The sequence below is a fragment of the Falco punctatus genome (genome assembly GCF_963210335.1).
Source record: "Falco punctatus genome assembly, chromosome: Z".
NCBI lineage: Eukaryota > Metazoa > Chordata > Aves > Falconiformes > Falconidae > Falco > Falco punctatus.
Window position 1 is genome coordinate 49637323 of NC_137586.1, and position 24488 is coordinate 49661810.

General features: G+C 40.0%; 1 long non-coding RNA gene across 1 annotated transcript in view; it reads left to right on the plus strand.

The window, feature by feature from the left end:
- Positions 1-15497, plus strand: part of LOC308056280 — a 31819-nt gene extending 16322 nt beyond the window's left edge. The window contains exons 2-3 of the long non-coding RNA XR_013924764.1: positions 7872-7985; positions 15112-15497. This is a non-coding gene — a long non-coding RNA (uncharacterized lncRNA). The remainder of the gene's footprint in view (positions 1-7871; positions 7986-15111) is intronic.
- Positions 15498-24488: the final 8991 nt, after the last annotated feature.

Here is a 24488-nt window from a genome sequence, read left to right on the forward strand (position 1 = left end):
TGCATCTGAAAAAGACTAGAAAATATTTTAGGATTTTTTTGGTCAAAATTGTCATACCTTCCCCTTACTCTGGATTTTTGCTGTCACAAGGCTAAAAAATAAATTAGTGGCATAGCTTGGGTGGGTTTGAGCAATGGCAGGGAAATAATCAGAGCACTTCACTGCAACACCGAGCAAGGTCGGTGTAACTATTTTCAGAATCCTATATGAAAATATCAGTATAAGTCTTGTACTTGTGCTCTCCATTCTGTACCTTAAAGTGTCTTGATCAAATTGCTGCCTGTGATTAGATTTGGTATCTGGGTTTATTTGTATTTTCATATGATGAAATGCGAAGCAAGAGCTTTGTTGTCAGTAGCTGTTAGTTATCTGTTCTGAGCCAACAGGAGCTTCTGGAGCTTTTGCTAAGCTTGTTACTGCTGCAACTTACTTTTCAGACATCTGTGTCTGGCAGGGTGCCTGCATCTCCTTAATGATCTGAAAAAAAGGCATTGTGAGTAAGAAAGGTGAAGCTGGGTGGTTGAGGGTTATGAAGATTTTACTGCATCTGCATCTGCAGCTTGGAGATTGATAGATCTGAGGATTTATTTTCTATTTTAAAAATAGTAAGTCAGAAGTGTATACCAATGCTTTCCTATCACTGACTTAATTTTGATTATTTCATCTTGAACTCATTTCAATGGCTCTTAGAAGACTAACACAATATACTGTGACAAAAAGGAATGAGTTCAACAAACATAATCAATTAAAATCAAATGGAAGAGGAAATCTAATAGATGGTGCTTTCAGCCTGCCTGTGAAGAAAAGGCTGCTCCCTTGACTCCTCTGATCCAAAGTTTCAAGCCCAGAGGCTATGTCTGCCCTCTGTAGTGATGCTCAGCTGCTGCACTGGGCTATTGTTCTTAACTGTTACTGTTTGGATATATTCTTTATTCTCACCAAGTCTTCACATTGTATTGGCCACATTTATATATTCATTGGAAATAGCACAACTATGGAAGGGTTGACCAAAGAGATTTACATGGTTGTGTTTAGTTCTTAAGAGATATTTTTGAGACTTTCTCTGAAATCACTGATCCCAAAATCACCTCAACATACATTTCATACTCTTTCTATCATACAGTCCACACTCATGTACAATTTTATCTGTATATGCTCTATTACAGGGAGTTGAGAAGGTGTAATTCTGGGTCTTGTCTTTCCTCTCTGAATTACTGCTTTTCTTTATCTTTTATACATAAGTTTGCACTATTTTTCTTCCCCATGCTTTTTCTAAGCATTCTTATTTTATGCAAAAACATCTTATAAAATGCAACTGTACATGAGTACCACTTTGACATTAGACTATTTCTCTTTTTTGTGTCTTGTTATTACCTGCTTCCTACTGTTTCATTTCCTAACAGCCGCCTCATGAAATAACAATATCCTTTATTCAGCTGTTTGTGCATGATCTTTATGTTAGCTGGGTTTCAATTTCTGTAATTATAGCATGCCTGACTGGTGCCTTCCTTATCTTCTCAGCATTAATTTTCAAGAAAATATTTTTCTATTATGTGTAAAATGCTTGAAGATTTCCTTCTGAGAATATTTCATTTGTAACTGCATTTTCTGATTAGTTTATTATATCCAGGAGCTGTGTCTCTGTTCCCTTTTCTACCATCCACAACATAGATTGAAGACATACTTCTTTGTGTCTTACATTATCCCTGAAAACTTAGCTATTGAACAAGTGGTGGTGTTTTTTGGGGTTTTGTTGTTGTTGTAGCATTTTAAGATATCTAGAGCATCATAGATGGCAGAGAAGGAAAAAACTGTGTAGTCAATCTCATTCCCTTCTTGGTAATTCGGTTTTCATCTCCAATGACTTTTAATCTATTTATCTGCAAAGGATGATGCCAGCAACATACTTGAGAAAGAATGGCTTACACCTGGTTATACAGAAGTGTTAAATATGTTTTTTGATACAGAAAGGTAATTTATTTCTCAAAGTGAAATAAATATAGATTTGCCATAATTTTGCAGAAACCATAAACTTGAAGTTTTCAGCTAAGAACTGACCTTTAATTTTGATTATGTCAGTAAAACCTGAAAGATGGATATAGGTACCTAAAAGCAGTATTTAGGATCTGGACTTCTTGATTTCTTCACATATACCCTTGCTTTTTCTTGGATCAGCTTCAACTTTTGCTTCTGCTAATACCCATTCTCCATAAGTCACTTAATGCTTCCTTCTGTGTAGCCAGAAAGCATCCCAAAGACCTATCATACACTTTTCCTTGAGATATTTCTTGTGATTGATTGGCAATGGCTTTTAAAATTGACTGACAGCCACGCTGGAAGCTCTCTGGCCTGTGTTAAATCACTCCGTTTAACACTGAAGGAGAGGTGTGCCATGCCTGCTGGGAGAATATGGAGCTAGTATGATGATGACCTAAGGCAGACTAGAGCGTTCACACTGAATTTTGTGTTGTTTTAGAGATGCAGTATGGAGCAGAGAACCTGAGTGGTCACTTCTCTTTCCTCCTCTTTGTTACATGAGGCTTATGTATTTCCTACCCTAAATGATGCCTTAGCCATGGTTTTTCATTTTGACATCATAGGTCTCTGGTGCCTGCTCCCATGTGTCAAGACTGCTGTTGGGTTATTTTCCCATAAATTTAATCTAAACAGAATTAATTTTCTTACTTTCCAGTCATACCATTCACCTCTCTCTGTTTAGTTGCATTAATATTTTACCTATCCTGATTTTTACAAAGTTTCCGATCTTATAATTAGTTCACTTAACTGCAGTGTCTGTTATTTCATCACCTCAATTAGCACTATATGCTGTAATCTAAAACCTTGGAATTTATCCCAAGTACTATGTTGCATTCCCAGGCTCATTCACAAAAATGAGTTGAAATATAATTTAGTTATGATCCTGATTCCTTTCATTGAATCATAGAATAGGCCATATTGGTATGGACCTCAAAAGATCATCTGTTCCAACCTTTTGTGGGGAAGGGAGTTCAGATGAGATTACACAGCAACCTGTCCGACTGCATCTTGCAAACCTCTGGTGGTGGGGACTCTACCATGTCCCTGGGGAGGTTGTTCACTGGAGTGAATGAGTGCATTGCAAAAATATTCTTTCTTATGTTGAGATGAAATCTCTCCTGGTACAACTTGCACCCATTGCCCCTTGTCTTCCATGCGGCTCCTTGTGAAGAGAAAGCCTATGCGTTCTTTGTAGATGACCTTTAAGTACTGGAAAACTGTGATGAAGTGACTCCTGAGTCTCCTCCAAGGAGAAGAGACCTGTTTTATTCTTTCCTCATAGAGTAGGTTCTCCAGCCCTTTTGTCATCTTCATGGCCCTCCTTTGGACCTTCTCCAGTCTGTCCACATCTTTCTTGAACTGTGGGGACCAGAACTGAATACAACACTCCAGGTGCAGCCTGACAAGTGCTGAGCAAATTGGGATGATCCCATCTGTATCTCTGCTAGTAATGCCCCTGTGGACGCAGCCCAGGATCTGATTTGCCCTTGAAGCTGCAGCAGAACTCTGCTGACTCATGTTCAGCTTCTTGTTCAACAGGACTGCCAGGGCCCTGGTGGGTGGCTGCTGTGGCTCCCCAGCTGCCTAGCTTGTGCTGGACAATTTGGTTATCCTGACCAGATGCGGGCCTTTACATGTGTCTTTGTTAAACTTCATACTGTTCTTGCTAACCCACTCTTCCAACCTGTCCAGGTGTCTCTGTAAGGTGGGTCTCCCTTCTGTTGTGTCCACCTCACTAACCAGTTTGGTGCCATCAGCATACTCGCTGAGGGTGCTTTCAATCCCATCATCCAAGTCATTCATAAAGACAGTATCAACCCCACTTGTCACAGACTGGCAGCCTGAGGAAAAAATCTGTAGTATTTCTCAACCTATACTTCTGAAAAGTCTATACCTATCAGGCTTTCTTTTTCCACCACCATATTTAAAGTATAGTCAGTTAAGTAAAATACACTGCAGTTTATGCTAGGTGAGTTTGGCGGGTGAAAGGCAAGGGAGGGAAGAATAGATCTGTTCCTAAGATCTCTCAGCAAGACAAAGGTAGGAATAGCTAGGAAGACTAAAAAAATGCTATTTTCTTTCAGTTATTGGTTCAAGAGAAGGCTTGCTATTAGGCAATCCCTTAGAAGGCTTGGAGCTGGGAAATTGTCCAATCGCCTAGGTCATTTTGTTGATTATGTTGAGACGTGGGTGATTTAAGACATCCTTTATTTAATTTTCTGGGAAAAGAAGGAAGTTGATTTATATTTCTGTTCTGGATTAAGTCATTTATGTTTACTATAGTGTCAGAAGTTCTCAGCTGAGATCACATCCTGTCTGCAGGACAAAATAAAAATACATTGCCATAACTGCAGTGCCAATGGTGTTACAGACTGAATAGCATGCTCATGTCAAACAGCTTGCCTAAGGACAGAGGACAGGTCAATGGCAGAGGTGTGCACAGAGCTCTAGTCTCTGTCTTCAGCTGCTGCCCCACACTGTCTGATGAAAGCTGATGGTACTAGAATAGGGCAGTTGCTGTCCCCAGCCTTAAATGCAGTTTCACTGCAGATAATTGTGGGACCTCCCCCGGTTTGTGTCCTTCCTTGGAAAATAACAGGGTTTTGTAATCCCCAGCTGCACCTGTTTCCCACAGGCAGCTTTACTTACATGTGGCAGCATATCCATAAATTCTGCAGTTACGTTCAGTAAGTTAAACTTCCTCCTTCCAGAGCTTGTTCCTACAGCTCTGCTCTTACCCAGGTTTTGGAGAACATTTCCCTGTGCTGGGAGCTGTGGTTTTCTGAATACATGACTTCAAACCGCAGTGTATATGGGCGGCACCTTTTTCTTCTAAAAGTCACTGCTGTTTGTCTAATAAGTTTTTTTCCTGTGGGAGAAATAGAAATGCCATGCTTCCTAGTGGAGTGTTTTTTTTTTTTTTTTTGTTGTTGTTGTTAATTTTATTTTATTTTATTGTGTTTTTGACAAGTAAACGATGCAAAATAAAACTGAGTAGAGCAAAGCACAATTCCTGTGCCAGGCATTTTTCTGTACAGGTTGATGAAGTACTTTTCAGGGTCATAATCTTCAGTTACCTGGTACACCAATTCCCCATTCCATTTAAAAATCCTGGCATTACTGTAATGAATGAAGAAGCACTTATTTCAGGGATCAATGCTGAGGTCTTAGCTTCCTTACTGTGTTTAATTAAGAAGATTACTTAACATTTGTCTACCTAAAAGAATAAGAAGGATCTCATGTGCTCTGTTTCAGTTGTCTTGGAGGCTGTTGGCCAAAAGCCAGTGACCTTTCAGTAGTGATGGCCTCCAGTGCTCTTAGGAGCCCTCCCCTTAGAGCACGGAGCAGATGATGATAAACTTCCTCTCCTCTCAGAGCAGTGATAAAGCAGTTAGGTGCCACGTTCTGACACTGCTATGACTCATGTCACCTCTGGGCTGACAGAGGTATACAGATCACTAAGCATTCCCTTTGTAGGTCTCTCATAGTAATCAGTCTACTTTTAGTAATTTTTTTTTCTTTCCTAAAAATAAAAAAATCAGGGAAATATAATATATTTTTACAGTAACTCTCTGTGAAGAGACTGGGAATTTTGTTTGGCTGCTGGGTTATCTTACTTTATTTTTCAGAGCAGCCTGAGGACACAGACTCAAGTACTGCAAATTCCTGGGACAAATTGTGCAGTTGAAAGAGGAATGGGGAGTCCCTCTGCACTCCTTCCCCACCCACAAATCCTCTGTGCCCAGGGGGGGCTAGGGGAGGGAGTAGCAGGGGATGCAAGGCTTTTGAACTGTCAGACAGGTGGCATCCTCAGAAGTAGCCTGTCACCATGGCAGTCTGCATGGGAGAGATGGCATGAGCAGGAGAGCGCTCCAAAGGACCTGCCGCCCTTGTGGAGAGCCCTGGGTAACTCACACACAGAACATTGTGCGTGTGGTTGTGAGCTGGAAGGCAACGTTGCCAGTGTGGCAGTGCAGCATGACTGTACTGCCAAATGAGGGGAATAATAAACCAGCCTGGAGAGAGTCATGGTGTGCAGACCACGTTACATTACCACTCTTAGAGCTCAGGTGTCCTTCTGCACCCTGGTGTCTTGTACATGTGAGTCACAATGGTAACCTGACTGCTTTGCTTACGCAAGGTCCTCAGAGCCTGTGTGGGATGGCAGACCTAGGGCAAAGCCTCTCTGTTCTTCTTGAAGGGGTCGTGAGTTTCTGCAGGACAAATGGCAGAATCTAGACTAGCATTGCTTTTCACAGAAACATTGCACTTATTGTTCTGGCTTTACAACACGGAGAAACAAAAAGAAGTACAGTATGATGAATACAGTGGAAGAGCTGATGTTCTTCAGGGAGCAAAATACATGGGAGACACCTTGCTGTTTCTACCAAGGCAGTTTGTCAGGTTTTAATTTTTACATCTCTTTCTTGGTAGAATTGCTTGCTGGGCTGATAAAAAAATATCTGATACACATCCCCATACATTCCCCCTCTGCAAGGTACCTCAAGAAAAGAAAATGCACACTTTTTTTAGGCAATTGTCCCATAAGTGGCTTCATTACCTAGTGTGCAGTGCTAACTCACACACCAAGTCGAGGTATTCCTTATTCCTTTATTCTAGTTTGTGCAAAGTAGGGAGCTAGGTGGTAACCCACAAACGCCTGCCTCCCCAACTGTCAAAGCTGCACGCTCTTCACACAGTTTTGCATGCAAAGACATCAGCCTTCACTGGCTACAGGTTATCCAGCTTCCTCATCACTTTGTACTGCGTTTCCCATTTGTCAAATAATTCTCTCGCTTCTCATATTAATTTGTTCACATGCTCAGTCTGAACAGCTCTTGGGTCTGGGGGGTTTCTTGAGCCAGCGATCTATGAGTCAGTGGTCACCATCTCTCCCTGCCAGAATTACCTTTCCCCTAGTTTTGCTGAGAACATTGCCCGTCGTGAGCTTCCTACCAGCTCATCTGTCTTGTGGAGATGCTTCCTTTGTGAAGTTCCTTGTCTGAACAAAAGAGTGTGCCCTTAGCAGAACACACCAAGTGCTTGTAACCTGCGTTATCCCTGCACAACTCATTCGCTCCAACTGCCTCACAGTCAAACCTCCAATAATACTTCAGTTCCATCAACCTCCCCACATCACAGTGATCCTCATTCTGGCTGCCTAGACCTGAACTGAGTTCTGGGTGAATTGTTTAATGGACAAAACATATATCATTTTAATAACTGAGCAACCCATCATCAACACAAAGGGTGCCTTAGCTCCTGCACTTGGATACAGTGAAGTTGTAGAAAGCCCTGAAGAAAGCTGGTGGGGCCATGGGGAGGGGAGGAAGTAAGCTTGGAAGTTGTGATGAGATACTTATCCAGATTTCCATTCTGAGGTGTGAGTAAAAGTCCTCAGTAACTATTTTAGGGATGAGTTCCTGGAATACCTGATGGTCCTGTGCTGGAATTTGGTGTTTTGATGACAATGCTGACTTGAAGAAGTCCACACTTCTGAAACTACAGGATTCAGTTTTCTGAGTCATCTCCTACAATATTGCAAAGAAAAGTGGACAAAATTATGTCTGCTTAGTGGCACAGATATCAATAGGGTTGCAGGATTTGCTAGTTTATGAGTTTAAAGCTGGCTTTGACATCTCAAATTCTACTTGAACAAAGTTATGTGTTGCACTCCTCTGCTGACCCTTTCTTCAAAATTTACTGCTGAAAAATAGTTAAGTAACAGGAATGTTCTCACTTATTACTTACTTGGTTATAGTATGCTCATCTTTTATATGAATTAAGATGTTTTAAAAACATGTTACATACTAGATTACTTTTTTTTTTAATAGCACTTCCTGTATATATTGGTTTCTAGATAAAAAAAAAAAAAAAAAAGAAAAACCTTGGAAAGTGTGGACCTCTTGTTGTATTTGAATAAAGATTTTTGCTTCGGGACATCTCAGGTAAGCACCAGTACTATAAATGCTCAGAGTCATATATTTCTCTGTTAACTACCTATCTAAAATGGCTCAGGATTAATTCCATTATAAAAAAAGCTGAAATAGGGGATACTTAAAAATTTGCTTCCTGCAGTGAATATTCGATCTGCTAAAGTGTGAAAGACTATGTTATGAGAAAAAGCATTTACTTTTGAACAGTTTTTAGGCACTTCTAATATTATTTATGTTGTAATACAAAGGGGTTTTTTTAGCATACCATGATCCTGAATGTTGAAGGTACAAGTAACACTTTGGAACTAGATTCCAGCTTTTAAGTAAAACACCTGGTTTTATTTGGTATTCCTCTTGGATTGACCTAGGAAAATGCTGCCCCTCTTTCAGCAGCCCTCCTATCGATGTCACTTGTGCTGGTGGCAAAGGGTCTTAGAGGCCTGTTCATCCTATTGCTGATTACCAGCAGTAAGTGAACCCCAGCTGGATTAGCAGCCCTTCCCATGGTGCAGAGGGAGGGGAGGATCTTGCACTGTTCCTGCTTATTTCTTCTTCGTTAGGGGTCTGGAACTGTTCTAGAAACCTTCAGCCCTTTCAGCCCTGTAAATGGGAGCACTGCATCAGGCAACTCCTTATTGTACAGACATGATGCAGAAGCAAGGCCTTGGGTGCCTAGTTGAGGATTTCACAGAATCACTGAGGTTGGAAGGGACCTCTTGAGAGTCTGTAGTCCAATCTTGCTCAGTGCAGGGTCAACTACAGCAGGTTGACCAGGACTGTGTCCAGTCGGCTTTTGAATCTCTCTAAGGATGGAGACTCACAATCTCTCTGGGCAACCTGTGCCGCTGCTCAGTCTCCCTTGAAGTAAAAAAAGTGTTTTCTTGTGTTCATATTAGTGTGTTTTGTTTTGTTTTTTTCCCAATTTGTGCTCATTGCCTCTGGTTTTCTCAGTGGGCACCAGTGGTAAGAGTGTCTCCCTCATCTTCAAGCATAAGATCCCCTGGAGCTTTCTCTTCTGCAGGCTGAACAGCCCCAGCTCTCTCAGCCTTTCCTCATATTGTTACCAAAAACCATAACTGGGAAAGCTCTCTGTGCCCAGTGACAGTTTAGAAAAAGGACATTGGTTTATTGCAGCGCTGGGTGCACGGGGGATCTTTCCTCCTAACACGCACACCAAGTTACTCCAGGGTACACATCACATACAGCAGAGAACTTGCACATTCACAGTACGTCACACATTCGTTTTCATTCAGGCACAGGACTGGTTACAAGTCCCTCACTTCTGACGCAAATCAGTGGCAGCCTCAGGTAGCGCTGCTGAAGGGTTTTGCCAACCAGCCGTGCTCCCCGAGCGGGCTCTGCCCTCTCTCGGGGGGCTATTTGAGTTGGAGGTCAACATCTCCCATGACCACAATTACCTTTATTCTACTTTCAACTAATTTTCTGTGGGTTGCAACACCTTATCAGTGTGTCTCCTCTTGTGGCCAGAACTTTCTCACTTGGAGGCTTCTTTCTGCATAATTTAGAAAACGGTGTTCTTTTCCCATCTGTTCTTTGTTCCCCAAGGCTGAGTCCCTTGATTAGAAGTCCTTTCATTCAACAATTTTTATGACTTTAGAGGGTGAATCAGCTTGAACTGAGCTTTGTGCACATATTTGTTCAACATATAGTTAAATACTAAATCAGAGTTTGTTAATTTGGGAGTTTAAGCAACAACTTGAGAGATGCTCCTATCCTGTAACTGTGTGAGTGGCCTTGCACTGGACTTGCTTCCATGTGTCCATCTCTCTTTTTTACTGGGAACACCAGAACTGGACACAGGACTCCAGATGTGACCTTACCAGTACTGAGTAGAGGGGAAGGGTCACGCCCTTGACCTGCTGGCAATGCTTTTCCTAATGAAACTTAGAAAGCTGTTGGCGTCCTTTGTCCTGAGGCATTAGATTTGCACCTGAGGCTGCATTAGATTTGCTGTTTCATACTTGAAAAGCAGCACCAGCCTGGGCACAGGGAGACCTGCCCAGTAGTCAGTGCTGTGACCAGCTGTTGAGAAAGCTGTGCCATGGAGTTGAAAGCTTAGTCTGTGACATGAGCTGATTTCCAAACGCAGCAGGGCTTACACTCCTTCACATTGCTGTTAGGACACTCCAGACACCACAGAAAGCAGCTCAGCTAGCAGAATATAAGCCTTAGGTGGCAAAGCCTGAGAAATTAGTTATATTTAACTCTGTGAAATAGCTCTAGTGGCCATGGCAGATAGGACTGTTATGTTAGCCTGACACATTATTATGTTTGCGTTTTTTTCTCTTTTTTAAGTGGCTGCTAATGTGAGAAAATATGTATTCCTCAATTTAAAATGTAAAGAAAGAGAACCATACACGTGGAAGGAGTGTTGTTTTTCCTGGCAACCAATAAACTTAGAATTCTCCGCTGCAAATCAGCCATGCACACACAGATGTATTGTCATTACTTACCTGAACATCTTTCCTTCACCTACAGTAAATATAAAAGTGTTGTACGAATGCATCTTCACACACTTCCCTGCTCCATGGGATCAGAAGTGTAAGTCTTTTAACATTATTACTTATTTTGGGAAAGAAGGAAATAGCAGAGTAAAACATACTAATCTTTTCTGATCTTAAAAATTCTGGCACCCTTTTAAGAGGCAACAGATCTTTAAATCCTGAAGATGACTATTTGGGACCTTTTGCAACAGAATTAATGGACTGTGGGCATTCTGCCATTCCAGGGCATCACTGCCAAGTTCAGCTTTAAAAAAAAAAACTTCACTTACCTGTGTAATACTTTTGCTTTTGCTCATTTTTCTCAAGTGAATATAATATATATGGTGTTTCCTCACTGCCATGAAAAGAACCCAGCAAGACTTTTGGAGGCTTTTGGAGTGAAAGCTGACCTGACGGTTTTATGAAATGAACAAACATTTCATTGTTTTTTAGATAACCTGGAGCTGCAGCCACTATAACTCAAGATATAACTAATCTCTTCTCTGTTTCTAGCAGTGTTCTCCACCAGTAATTATGATACATACAGGAATTAAAAAAATTATCAGATCTTAAGTCAGATTATTGAGTAGCAGGAAGGCTACAGTAGAATTTTTAACTTGCACTTTAACAAAAATAATATTTTAAAGAAAAAAGAATAGAAAAAATGAGAAAAAACATTTGAGGAAAAAAATAACATGTAGGAGAAAAAAGTTTAATGATTATCATAGCAGAGGACCTAATGAACAAATTATAAATACTTTTTGTGGTGAGATTATGGTTGTTTAAGAACTTGATTTACCCTAATGTGGTCCAGACTTCCCTGAGCAACTAGAAGCATAATGCAGTCATACAGAAATGTGACTAAATAGTCTTTTTTAAAGGCTTAGTTTGAATTAAAACATAAAAACAACTGAGGTTTTCCATGTGAACTGACTGAGTAGTCTTAAAATGTCATCCTTTAACTCAGTTCTTAGCCCAGAGGGACTGATTTGTGATGAGAGACAGGTCTGTGCTTGGGAGATATGAAGACACAACCATGGGAAAAGCCTTACAGAACACCACGCAGGGAAAAGGTAAACCAGACAACACCAGGATTTCAAGTCAGAAGTCAGCTTACTGATGAGAGGAGCCTTCAGCATAAGGGAAATGTCTTGCTATTAATAATATATAGCTGAAATACAACCTTCAGCAAAGTCTGGTCTGTTACCAGAGACTCCATGCTGTAGCTGTTCTTCCTTGTCTGTGAGCTATATAAACAAGTGCCACTTTGGTTTTCTAAACATCAAGGAATAATGAACTGGTATAAGTGGGAAAAGAGAACTGGTTACAGATCATTCTGAATGGACTGATTTGGGGACCACAGCCTGGATGTAAAAGCATTGAAGGCTAAATAGTGCCCCTGATGCTAAGAACCATGTTTGTGGAAGAACCATATCACTGAGTATTACCAATTTTGCCTAGATTGTGAGTGTCATGTATATAAATATTAGTTAGATTAGCCAGAGGACACAATAAGAATTTATGCTTCCTTTATGCCAGTTTTGTGCTGTCTTCAAGAAAACACACGATACTTACTGGCATAGAGCACATTGGTTCAAAATACCTTGAATAAATACAAAATAGCAGAATGAATTACAAGGGTGCAGTATTTTTAGTTCTGTATCAACAGCCTGAAGGTTGGATTTACAGTGCTGTAAAGCTCTGGTCTGAGAGCAGAGGCAGATTGGCATGTGAAGCTGAGGGACAGGGGATGCAAGCTGGGATATTTGGCAGCTGAAGCCCAGTGATAGCTAGTTGAACAGAAGGAAATTATAAATATGTAATATGAAAGTTGGAAAGGTAGCCATAAAGAGAGGCATATTGGTAGTGCTACCTCCCAATGTTAAATAATGGGGAAATAGCAATATTAATGGAGGTAGCCTTTGCACATTTGGCTCTAGGTGTCAGAACAGTCTGAAAACCCATGTGTGGTGAGTTGATCCTGGCTGGCAGCTGAGCCCTTGCCCAGTTGCTTGCTCACTCCCCTGCAGTGAGACAGGGAGAGAATCAGAAAAGCAAAAGGGAGAAAACTTGTGGGTCAAGTTTAGTAAGTGAAGGGGAAAAAGGAGAAAAACCCAACGTGATGCAAAGACAGTCACTACAGGTTGTTCCCAACTAGTCTCTGAGCAACAGCTGCCCGGGAAAAACTGCACCCAGCTTTATGGCTGAGCATGATGTTATGTGGTGTGGAATATCTCTTCAGTCAACCTGGACCAGCTGTCCTGGCTGTGTTTCCTTTCGGGCTCTTTTCCACCCCTGACCTACTCACAGTGGGAGCAGAGTGAGACAGAGAAGGCCCTGATGCTGTGCAAGCACTGTCCAGCAATTGCCAAAATATTATTGTGTTAGCAACACTGCTTTTGTTAAAAATCTAAAGCACAACACCACACAGACTGCTGGGAAGAAAATTAACTCCAACCCAAGCAGACCCAGTACACTCTCTTAAACAGACTATTAATGAAACCAGTACACAGGACGGAGGAAAGGGCTGGTCATGCTGAAACAGCATGGTTGGAAGAGAATTCTGGATCAAAACCTTTGGACATGCCAAAATACTTAAGTTCACTTGTAAATTAACTTATAAGTGCATTTTCTACACTGCTTCACTAAAGGTGGGTTTCAGGCTTGTGTAACAGCTTGTGGGACACAGTCTTTAGACTTTCTCTGCATTTTTCACAAACACTTGAGTCCACAAAAGGTGTATTTTTGAAAAATCTTTACTGGTGGAAAAGTTGCTCCATTGGTAAATGCAAAAGTACTGCTCTTCATCATGTTGAATGTAGGTTTAAGTACAGTGAAGGGTCCACTGCAGCCAGATCAGGTTTTGGTTGTCTTGTAGGTCTAATGAGAAGTTCAGTTAATTGTCCGTTCCACATTCACAGGGTGTAAGTTTGCTTTTGTGCAGGGCCAATACTTGGTCAATGATTTGAACTGGTTTTGATTGATGCTCAAATATCTGCTTGGTGGTAAAGGGTTTATATTGTTGTAACATGGTGGAGCAGAAGACTAAAGAGGATTTTTAGGAACTGAAAGGTGAGTTGGACAGGTGGGTGGACATGTATATATCATTTGACTTCAGGTGTCAAGTCCTTCCTTTTCATCCTACTCTGCCAGCTTTTCCTTGGCTCTAACAGAAGTTTATTTTGCTTTGTTTTGCTATTTATTTGCCTGCCAATGTGTACTGTAATAAATGAAATATTCCCCTCTTTCATGCTTCTAAAACACATTCTTTCAGTAGCATTGTTATCAATGCTTTAGTGATCTATGATTAACTCTCGTAAGCTACTTTTTTCTTTGAGTTTTTGTTTGCTTGTATAACAAGGTGCTTTTAAATGCAAATAGGAATAAATAAAGCAAATATTCTGACATTGGCCTGATAGTATAAACACTCATGCACTTTCTGAGAGATGTTAAGGGAAGCTACCTCCCTGAACAGCTAGATCTTCTGGTTAGTTGCTGAAATCCCTAATGGAAATGCAGAAAGAATTGTTCTGTTTCACAGGACTCCCCTGTTTCCACTGAGCCATTTATTAATTTTGTATTATCTATTAATATAAAGTGATTTAAAACAATCTTCTGAAACCTTGCTGTACACATAACAATGAAAAATGGGTTAACAGTACAATGCACCACACTTTGAAATAAGTTTATTTTAATGTAAACTTTTTCCTTCTCTAAAAGCATACGTATCCTCAATATATAAGCAAGACAGAAAACCCCAAATAAAATTATGTATTCAAAAGAAAATAAGTTGAATTATTCCAGAGTGCAGGTCTTGATACTATCTCTCTTATCTTTCAAATTCTCCATGGCTTAACCTCATTTCTCAACTTCTGATTTGTATGTTTCTTGCCTGTCATGACAGTGGAGTGGACAGAATACATCAAATACCAAAGTTATCTTCAGCTGTACTCTATGCAAGAAAGGATCTTCTTGTAAGAGCTCTACAGAAGCTTGGCAGAAGCTCAGACACCATATCCACAGCTTCAAAGAAAGGCTCAGGCCTTGTATTGCCAATGCCTTGAGGGAGAAGCACCATCCCAATTTGTTCCCACCCAAGAGTGGCAGAGGCTGCTTCTGTACTGGAAAGAATTTGAAATTGCCTGTAGGAATATTAGCCTTTGTCAAAGACCTTGTAACAAGCTGGCCTTTCTGGACATATAACAAGCTTTTCTTTTTCTCATCTGTACTATATTTCCATTCTATGTTTGATGCTGTGTACCTGCCCATACGTGGGCACAGAACTGAGGGGACTGTATTTTAGCTATAGCGTTCTGCAGTGATTTCAGCTTATGCACTTATATCTCCAACCTTTTTCTGCCTTGTCCCTGTGCCCTTATAACAACAAAAACCCTCCATATTTTACAGAAAAAGAAAAACCTAAAATACTTTAATTTTTAGAGAATGCCTCCTTAGTTTCTTACTGAATACCAAAATGAAGGATAATCCAAATTTAGATTAATTGAATTACTGAAAAATCTGAATTATTTTTGATTGCATTGGTTTTCATTAACGTTTTCCTCAAGCCATGAATCATTGCGCGATTCAGAGAACTCTGGTCAGTGCCGAGTGTGCTCCCTTTCTGTTCTTTCTAGCAGGTAGCCAAGTAGTTTGGTCAAGGATGACACTGCCAGAGAAAAGCTACAAGCCTCACAACTGTGTGAAAAGGACAAGGTGCTGGTGACATTGTATTATGGGACAGAGGACAGTAGCTGTGGACAACAGGCAATGATCAACATGGGGTGAAGTTTGAAAGGAAGGGATCCATCAGTGGGTAGCAGTCTCAGAAGGATTCAGAATCTTTCAGCAGATCCTGTGAAGATAGCATTAAATGAATGAATGCTTAATGTCCTGTATAATTTAACTATTATGGCTTCCTTTATAGCTTAGGAGCTATAAAACATTTAATCAGTTGTTTGTTACACCGTTAGACCTCACCTTATGTCACTAAGTACATAAATAAAGCATTCTGTTAGCGTCATTTTAGTGGTGTCACTCTACAAAGCATATGACCCCTTTGCAATAATCACATGTCCTTCAAAAAGTGTTTGAAGTCTCAAAACCTTTGGCAAAGCTCTTCAGGAGAGTAAAGAGAACTTTTAAAAATAGGTCAAAACTAATGAAGAGTTTGCAAATTCAGTGGGAGTAAAAGCTCAGTTTTGTCTTTGTGAAATGTTAATAGCTGAACACCATGTGGCTGTGTACTAGGACTGTTATTTATTATGTCTATGGATCATATTAGTAACCTCTATCAGTCTGAAGATTATAGCATTGGGGCTAGGGTGGCCAAGTTCCAAGTTCTGAGGAACCACCTCCCTCTCTGTGAGCAAGCCAGCATCCCATATGAGTGAAGCAATGAACAGAAGCATCCCTCAGGTCTGGGAAAATGCCTTAGCACCAGAAGGTGAAAGCTGCTACTTAGGAAGCTTTGCAGTGTCTGGGGCAGGAAAAGAGAAGGCTAAACCAGGGTCACTGGTGTGAACCAGTCACGTTTTTGGAAACCAGTAATAAAATAAATGGAAGTATTCACTGCTGGCATAGAATAAGTAGTGGTACAAAGATAAAATATGTAGAAGACGCAAAACAAGATACATGGTTATTAAGCCTTGGTTCTTTTCAAGGTGACCGTGAATTTAGTTTTGAAGGCAAGGCAGACTTTTGCAGCTCTGTTTTCCACATGGCTTTTCCATAAGCAATGTCTAAGCTTTATGTTAGTCATATTTAGCAAAGAAAATCTTCAATGCTTACCCGGCTTTTTTTCATGAGCAAATTATGCTTACATTTTCATAAAGCGATCTTTTATAAAAGATTGTGTATTACCAGTCAGTAGATTAATATTACTACATTTTAAGAGATTTTTTTTTTAAGTCCTCTGTCAAATTTTTATTTACTTCTTGTTTAGGTACTCTTCCTGACTAACAGAATTATTGAAAATCAAAGGTACCAGGAAAGTAGCTCTCTCCAAAGCTTTATTTCTGTTTTTGCAAAGATATTGAATGGATTCTGCAAAAGCCATGTCAGGTTTTCAGTATATTGTGTATTAGTTAAGCTATAATTCTTCCTGCCCATGTTATGCCATGTTATTTCTTGATGAACTCTTTGGTGCTACCCAGGCAAAGAGAAGGGTGCCAGTAGGTTCAGTTCAATAAGTCTACAGCACTTCTGCTTGCATCACACTAAGGAAAATGAAAAAACTGTCTTTTCTTTGCAAAGAAAAACATTATTTTAAAAGATATTTAGACAGTATTTAAAAATTCCAAGCAAAGTCCTATTCATTAGAAAGTCTATGAAATAATTACTATATAGGGTTAACAACACAGCAGTGAGATATGAAGGCTGACTGTTAAACTGAGCCTTGTTAGCCTTGATTTGGGTTCCCTTGTCAAATTCTCAGTGATTAACTTAATCTCACATTTGCATAAAATCAGTAGAAGATCCAGCACAGTTTCTACCTTTTATTTGCTTGCACTTTTTCAAAATACAAAATATTTTTAATCTTGATTATTCTGAAATGATTGACAACTATCAAGTTGGCTGCGAAAAGTGTGCAAGAAAGTAACAAATGAAAGAGGAACTAGTCAAGCTGCAATGAACTTTTCAAATGTCTGCTTCCATTCATCAAGGGAGGAAAAAAACCTCTGAGATTTCCACTGTGAAAATAACTGGGTTTTTCTTGAAATGTCACTGGAAAATAAATGTTCCTATGTGTACCATATATACTGGTGCATTTCTTCTCTTGCTCTTGCATGTGTGAATGCCTCAGTTATCCCCATGAAATCCATTCACTGTGATAACTGCCTTTGGCATCACTAATGACATCAGCAGTACTGTCACCGAAATCGGGAATAAGAAAACCCCTTAACACTAATCTAGCATTAAGAAGCAGGCATCCCTTTATTACAGAGCTGGATGCACGGGGGATCATTCCACCCGTGATGATAAAATCATTTCATGAAAGGAAATAGTAAAAAATGGCTAGAACTGACCTTCAACTTTTGGTCCAAACCTAAAGTATTAGTCTCAAAATTTCAGCACAAGGAAATGTAATTATAAAGAGCATCAGCAGATGCTACAGAGCCATTTTCAGAGTTCTGCACACTCCCCAGGCAGGAAAAAACTCACATCAGAAGAAAATGAGATGAGAGATGGAGAGAAAGTAAGCATGTGCCTCAAAAAATGGGTCCCTATAGGCTGCTGTGCATATATAAGGCAGTAGATAAAAACCATGGTAATTTTGATCTCTCTTCTTCCTTGGAATAATTTCTTTGTTTACTGAATTTAATTTTTGGCTCCTAATTCATGTGAAATTTCAGTAGCAGAACTGGTTTTAAATTCTTTTTAGAAGAAACCTTGAAATGCTTCCATATAGAACTTCTTGCCTCAAAGCAATGTACAGAAGTCCTCAAATGAGGCGTGTTGCCTGCAGAGCCGTTGTCATATAGCAGAGAAGTAACATAATAAATATTCTTTGGTAGACTGTTACAGATCTAAGAATAAAATGAGAATAAATTTTATTCATGTTTAAAATGCCAAATTCTTTGCATTAATGAAAGACTTAGTTTCTCTTAGATGTGTTTTTTTTCACACCTTTGGTTCTTAGGACAATGATGTCAAAGGAGAATGGGCCTGACCTAGGGGTTAAGGGACCCGCAGTGACTCTGTGTTACTTTACTGTATGTGCCTGAGCAAGTCACCCAGGACTGAACTCAAAGAAATACTTGCCAAAAGTTTGGGACAGAGTTCCCATTTTGAAAAAGCAGTAATGCAGAAACAGGAAATTTGCTCTTATGCAGGCAAGTCACAGAATGGTATCCTCAAATGCCACCACTGTGGGCAGCCATTTAAAAATGAAAACACCACCCTTGGTCCTAATCCTGTTGAGGGCAAGCTGTGCTTACTTGCGTTTCTGCCAAGTGCTTTGCTGTCAAGAGATGTAGCGAGTATTCTGTGACACCATGCTGTTAAGCCAGGAAGATTTCCTCCCATTTAATTGTAGTAGTTTTACGTGCCTGTTTCTTGGCTGCAGCAGGACGGTGGTGTGACTTGGCAGCAGCACATGCTGCAGGAAGCAGCTGAGAGATGGCAGGAGGCACTCCTCTGGGCAATTCTGAGCTCAGGAAATTCATGAAGGTGTTTTCCTGAGCAGTTTTAAATGATAGGCACAGTAAGCTGTAGAACTGAAACGTTAACTCCAGCAGGATTAAAATAAAGTGAACTGAGAAGGTGGGTGTCCTTAACATCCTCAGTATTGTTTCAAGAGCTTTATAGGATCTGTATGATATGAATTACACAGATAATTCCTTCTCCTTAGTGTTGCTGCATGTCCATCCATGCTGTTCCTGGTTTTGTCATTCAGCATCTTGCTCTGCAGCAGTAGGAGTGCAGGACATGATGCAGAGTCCACTGGAATTTATCCCAGGTACCAGTCAGGGATCTCGCAAATCAGTCTCGGTTCATTGCTTCCTAAGGCAGATGTAGTGCAGTGCTTCCAACCAGGGAACATAACTGTAGAAATACAGCCTTTCTATAAGCTACCTTCAAACTGAAATGAAAGTCTTTCAGATGTGATGGTGCCTGCTTTAAAAGCTGGACCCACGTGCCAGTCAGATACAAAGGAAGCAGAGGAGGACCGTGATGTGTGGCATCACAATGTATCTGCATATCCTGCAGGATCTCCTGTTTTCTCTGTAGCATATAACTGTGGTACAGATTCTCACTGTCCACCATTAACATCTCAGGGTGGAAAGGGGAAAACACAGAAAACTTGATTTTTGCATTTCCTTGCTTTGCCCCTGTTCCCATGCCAGAGATCACACCTTAGTGGGCAATGAAGAAATTTACAGAGTCCTGGGGTTGTCTCTGTTCTTTAGTCACTCAGGTTTGTTAAAACAGCAGCTGGTCTATTTTTGCCTTCCTAGCATAAGGAAGGCTTAGAAATAAAAGTCTCTGTTATCCTTTGCCTCCTTCAACAGCTCTGCTTCAGAGTCTTTTAGGCTTTCTTCATCATCCATAACCTCAATACTTAACGAAAATAAGTGATGCCCCCAGTCAGAGATGTAAAGTTCCTCTTCTCACTCTTTTCTGACTTCGTGTTTTCTCTATTTCTCATATATTGTTCAAAGGGCAGGGGAAGAAACAGATTCAGGGTTGATTCTGCTGTTTCCTAGCTGTCTGAGCCACCACAATAAAGTTTGGTCCTTTGAGGTCTTCAGCAACACCAGTATTTAGATATGTATATAGGAAACCTGGATAAGAAGGGCTTCCATATGAGTAAATGCTGTTATAAATAAATGTGTAGCAAATCCTCATCCTTCAAGAAAGACCTCTGCCACCAAGCACCTCCTTAATTTTCAAAAGGAAAATACAGACTGAAGACCCCATTGTAAGCTGGGCATTTCCCTTCCTTTTGGGAAAAGTCAGCTGTTTAATCATATGAAACTCATCTGGATTGCTTCACATCTCATTGTGAGACAGTGCCTCAGCCTTCTTTCCATTTCTTTTATGTCCTTCTGAAACATTAGAAAACAAGATTTTAAAAAAGCAAATTGATTTTACTGGTTTTTAAAGTGTTCTTGCAAGTAAACAAAATAATAAACTGTAGTAAGTGGGAAAGCAAACAGTAAAAGAAATATAAAGCAGAATATAACATACTGTAAGTAATGGAATAGCAAACATAACCCTGAACAGTCAGTAAATAACAAAATAAAATATGAAGGGATTTGTAGTCCAGTGGATTTTGTGGTCCTGTGGTATTGTTCAGCATTTAAGCCAGAAGAGAATTTGACTGATGAAATGCAACATAAACATTAAACATGGAATTTTACAAAACCAAGTAAAGCAGAGTCTGCATTTTAAGATTACAGTATAGAACTAGAAATATTTAAGTATGGGTGCAGAGAAAAAAATACCACTTCAGCTATATTTACTTACAATCATGTTGCTTTCTCAGAATTGTTATTTAAACACTGCTTTAAGATCTGCAATGCTGAGCTAAAAGCCAAAGTGTTTAACTAGTCATTCCATAATGAGTTTTCACTGAAAAGATAAGGATATCAGTAGGTTTTCAAACTGTTGTGTAAATATACTAGTCAGATCTTTTTAAAGAAAAAGCCATATCATCCTTTCTTTTCTTTACATAAAATAATATACCTGTACTTGGTATAGAAAACATTGCCACTGTGTCACGGTTTAACCTCAGCTGGCAACTAAGCACCACACAGCCACTCGCTCACTCCCTCCTGGGTGGGACAGGGAAGAGAATTGGAAGAGTAAAAGTGAGATAACTCATGGGCTGAGATAAAGACAGTTGAATAGGTAAAGCAAAAGCCACATGCACAAGCAAAGCAAAACAAGGAATTCATTCACCACTTCCCATCAGCAGGCAGGGGTTCAGCCATCGCCAGGAAAACAGGGTTCCATCATGCGTAATGGTTACTCGGGGAGACAAATGCCATAACTCAGAACATCCCCTCCTTTCTTCATCCGTCTTCGTTCTTCATCCTTCTGAAGGATGTTCCTTCAGAACATCCTCTTCTTCCTACCCCCAACTCTGTGTACTGAGTATGATATTCTATGGTATGGAACATCCCTCTGGCTAGTTCAGGTCAGCTGTCCCGGCTCTGCTCCCTCCCGGCTGCTGGTGCACCTGCTCACTGGCAGAGCATGGGAAACAACAAAGCCCTTGATTTAGAGTAAGCACGACTTAGCAACATCTAAAACATCAGTGTGTTATCTACTTTATTATCATACTAAATGCAAAACTTGGCATCGTAACAGCTACTGAGAAGAAAATGAACTCTATCCCAGCTGAAAACAGGACACACTGCATTGAGATAAGGTATGAAAAAAAACGTTGCAGTGAGAATACACAGGAAAAAGATGTGGTAATAATGCTGTGTTAGAAAAAAAGGATGGTGGAATTACCACTTGTTGCCTACCATCTTTCTCAGATAATCTTAACTTCATTGTTTACAGTGCTAGTAGTTATAATATTTGTGCTGTGTCACAGCTTCTGCAGATTTATAGCCCCCCCCCGCAATGTTTTTGCTTAGCTGGGGACTAAGGCTGCATGGGAGGTGTTTTCATATTGCTTGAAGATGTGCAGCCATTATTGTAAGCTTCCCTGGTGTGATAGGGCTGCTGTTCAGAAACTTTGAATAATCTGCTTAAAGAAACCGTAGCAATAATGAGCACAGGGAAATCTCGGGCTGAGATGTTAGTTGCTATAATTAGTTGCTATTGAGGGACTCACAGTGCACTAGCAAGCACTTAGGAGTAAAGCGTGCCCAAGGCCTGCTAACCTACAAGCTTAAGGATGCGTTTAGGGACTACTGATTACATTAATAACAGAAGACGACAGTTTTAAACAATATCCAGAATGTGTCAGTAAGGCATGATTGTTCTAGGGTCGTCTTTATCCTAGATGAAAATGATTCTCCTGAGTGCCTTCCCATTTTATCAGGGCAGATTTAGTCCCTATCAGAAGGCACCCTGAACCTTTGGGATTGGCAATAGGCAAAACCTGGGTGAAGTGTTTCCTTTGATCCTATGGGAAACATGACGGCTGACAGCATGCCGTGCCATCACAGGGAGAAAATATGAAGTTATTAATCCTCTGATGTGGTGAACATCTTCAGGCACTGGAAGTCAGAGGTCCTAGCCACAGCCGAGAACAGGTTTGGATGATCAAGCGGGTGCCATCTACTGTGAAAACATCTGAAATAGGAAGGTGCTTTTATATTCAGTCAGTCCCTGGGCTTGATTCAAATTTAGAGAGACAAGGAGAAGCTTTTCAGTGGCTGCACTGCAAGCAAGATCAGTCCTCTCACATTTCCAGACCATTCAATTTTTGCTCTTGCATTCCAGCACCTCTTTCCACTTTTGCTTTATTCTAAGCTGTACATAAAAGCAAAGTCTGGGATACTTCAGTGAAGAACTCTTACAGCCACACAAAGCAAAGGTGACTCTAAAGTTCATTTATACCTATACACAAAATGTTCCAATTGCAATCAGCAGGCAATCTCCATCATGAGGAATTTCAGGAGCAGAGGATTACACTGATAGAGGGGACACTTTTCCTTTCAGGTCTGCTGCACTGTTTTTCTAATCATTTAGCCTTAAATCAATTGGCTTTTGAAATAATTGACATTGACCACAATCCTTTTCTTCTTTGCTCTGTTGCAGCTGTAGCTGGCACACATCTGATACTACTTAATGTAAGCCCAATCATTTGCTTCCCAGGGAAGCAAAGTCTTATCCAAAGCCTTTAAGTTTTCTTTGTCTTTTCTTATTGAGTGTTTTGCTACAGCTGGGAACACAGGATCATTAGTTTCATGGCCAGCATATAATTTTTTTCATTTAAAAAATAGTAAATGTTTATCATTACTGCTGCTGCAACTGCTAGCTATGGATATAAGAATATTTTGTATTTAAATCAGTTATGAAAATGAGACTTGTTAGGTTTAAGTATTAATCTGTGATTAATATCTCAAAAGTCTCGATGAAGAGAAAATGCACTACTCTGCTGTTATGTAACTTAAAAGAGTAAGGTAAAGCTCTGCAGGACAAGGCCTCAAGGACAAGAGTCCAAGTACTGTTAGCCTGATGAATAGAGACATGTTAGAGCTTGTAGGGCACAAGCCCTGGGAACAAAGCAGCAAGCTAACTGCAGACTCTTGAGCCATTGCAGTTGAGATGGCAACCAGATGGACAAAGAGGAACAAACAGCCAGATGAGGGAACGGATAGTGCCGATAAGGAACTTCATTAATTAAGAAAGCCACATAGGAAGAAACCCCCTAATCTTAGAATAGAAATTGTTGCTATGACAAGGTAAGCTAATCAGTTCCTATTGTTTTAACGGTGTGCCTTAAATGTCAACCAATCAGTGTTTTTTATGTTTAAGATTTAACCAATCAGTGTGTAATATGTAGAAGATAGAAATGTATATAATTGTAAGAAAATCACTAATAAAGGGACAACTTGCTTGCATCAAGCTGCATCCTGTCTCTTCATTCGCCACAAAGCTCAGCTTTGTATATTGTTTTAATTTAAAAATATTGTAATTAATTTTATCCTGACTTGGAAAATGCTTGAAGCAGCATTTTCCTGTACCCAGGGAGTGTGCTGTGCATCTCTATTGGTGTCTTAGCATTAAAGCCTTTCTGACAAATCTCTAAGCCCCTTGCACAGCATATTGAGGTTCTGCTGTTTGAATCACACTTTAAGCTTATTGTCCAGCATCCTTGGCTTTCAAAGCTACTGAAGCTGAAAGTTGATAATAGCAAAACTGAGCTCGTACTTTTCATCAAAAACATCTCTTCAGTTCATTGATAAATAACGTGAATTACTGAGAGGCTTAAATGACTCATCAACCCAGTATCACGTGAGAAGTCACAAGCAGAGCCAAAGAGAAAAGAGGCTCAAGAGACCTCTCTAACCACAAGACTGCACTTACTCCTTGCCTTTATAGTGATCCATCACTGTGTACAATTTGTATTAGTATGGTAATGAATCTTTGAAAACAAAAATAAGTGTTCAAAAACAGTGCCGGGAATTAATTCTCTGGCTTTGCCATAAATTTTTTCCTGCACATTTCATTTTTGTTAGTGAGGTCAAAGAATATTTGCATGAAGCAAATAGTGTTCCTCTTGATTCTTTTTTCCCAACTGTTTCTTCCCTCCTGTGCAAGAGACCTTTTCTGCTTTTTGACTTCAAATTTTCCATGGGAGCCAATTAAGGAGTTTTCACCTTCCTTGCCTGACAGGATAAAATAGCAACTGATGTGCCCCAGTATGGTACCCCATCCAAAATTATATCCTGGGGATATTTCCTTTCTATCAAGTTTAAATGAGAATAAAATTAATCTTGATTTCAAGTTTTACAACAGAAAGCATTTGGAGATTATGGCTAACCTTCTTTCCAGCTTCTTTTCTTTCCCCTTACTTTCCTTTCATGTCCTAACTTGACATTCT